Below are 1,604 nucleotides of genomic sequence, written 5' to 3'. Positions count from 1 at the left end.
TCTGCTGAGGTTGGTAGTGTTGTAGGGGGTCGGCAGCAGGAACCACAGTGCACGGTGGAGGAACACAAGATTTTGACATTCACCAAAGTGGGCATATGTAGAAGAGACTGACAGAGGCTGTAGTGTTGTATAGGAGGTAAGGTAAGAGACCAAGTCACGTATGCAATGTAAAAATTGCAGGTAAAAGCACAGAACAATCAAGTATTTTAAATGCTTACACGTAGTGTTTTTTCTTTCCATAAATAATCTTTTGTTCACTTACATTACAATGTGTCTTTGGACCGGATACAAAATTTGGCTTCTTCATTAAGTGTCAGTTCTGTAGCACAGCCCCATCCCTCCTGGCAGGTTATAGCTCTCTTCTCTTCTGGGAGGGTCTAATTTCTCCCTGTGCTGGCCCAGCTCCTTTACCCCTCTCCTATATACTAATACTATAGAGTGTCCCAGACTCAGAGTAACAGCTCTGAATCTGCTGGGGTTGCTGACATCACATCCAACATGGCGGCGCCCAGCTACAGTCGGCAGGGCTTTTGGATGTCTACACGAGGGAGGCTTTTATGGGTAGATAACATGAATACATTTTAAGTGCACCTATAAACTTATAGGACGATTTTTGTTTAACTGAAGGGTGTGGTGACAGGGTCTCTTTAAAGCCCTGCAGCACTGGGGGGCAGCCCCCCAGTTCAAATCCTGGTCAGGACACCATCTGCAAGGAGTTTTCTCCCTATGCTTGCTTGGGTTTCCTCTAAGTACTCCGGTTTCCTCCCGCACTCCAAAGACATACTGGAAAGTTAATTGGCTCCTGTCTAAACTGGAGAAAAAAAGGGGGGATACCCAGAGTCCAAACCCAAGATTTAATTAACCCCAGTATGGGATAAATGCAAAAGGTATGATCGCCCATAGGCTTTCAAACGATCCTCTACTGTGGACAACTATAAGACAGGAGGTGAAATGATCTAAAGGAGATCAAATCGAAAGGCAGTGCAATGAGGATCGGAATGCCTGGTACGGTACAAACGTATAAAGTTTTATTCAATGCATTAAAAATAGAGTCACCAAAGCACCCTTTTACATTTTTTAAAAGGGTGCTCTGGTGGTGGCCAGTAGGTGTGCTTTTTGGTGACTGAATTTTTAATGCATTGAATAAAACTTTATACTTTTGTACCGTACCAGGCATTCCGATCCTCATTGCACTGCCTTTTGATTTGATCTCCTTTAGATCATTTCATCTCCTGTCCTGTCTAAACTGGCCTTGTATGCATGCATGTAAAATAGGGACCTTAGATTGTAAGCTCCTTGAGGGCAGGGACTGATGTCAATGTGCAGTGCTGCACAAATTGTCTGCGCTATATAAATACCTGTAATAGATAAATCAAGTATACTACCTCCCGTATTAACTACCTCCCGGCCAGCCGCTGTGTATACACGGCCTGCCGGGAGCTTCTTGGATGTAACTGGACGTGTATACACGTCGGCGCGCGCGCGCGGGAAATCCCCGTTATTTGAAAAGAGGCAGCGATGCCTGTTAATATACAAGCGATCCGCCGGCTATAGAGCCGGCGGATCGCTTGTATGAAGCCCCGAGACGTGCGCCCCCCCCCTCC

General features: G+C 45.8%; 1 long non-coding RNA gene across 1 annotated transcript in view; it reads left to right on the top strand.

The window, feature by feature from the left end:
- Nucleotides 1-426: 426 nt before the first annotated feature.
- The window catches only part of LOC108787828, a 19,864-nt gene continuing 18,686 nt past the window's right edge, over nt 427-1,604 (top strand). The window contains exon 1 of the long non-coding RNA XR_001941293.1: nt 427-438. This is a non-coding gene — a long non-coding RNA (uncharacterized LOC108787828). The remainder of the gene's footprint in view (nt 439-1,604) is intronic.

Source organism: Nanorana parkeri, unplaced genomic scaffold, assembly GCF_000935625.1.
Source record: "Nanorana parkeri isolate BGI_ZX_2015 unplaced genomic scaffold, ASM93562v1 scaffold285, whole genome shotgun sequence".
NCBI classification, from domain to species: domain Eukaryota; kingdom Metazoa; phylum Chordata; class Amphibia; order Anura; family Dicroglossidae; genus Nanorana; species Nanorana parkeri.
Note: the sequence above shows the minus strand (reverse complement) of the source record. Positions and strands in the feature narration are given on the sequence as shown.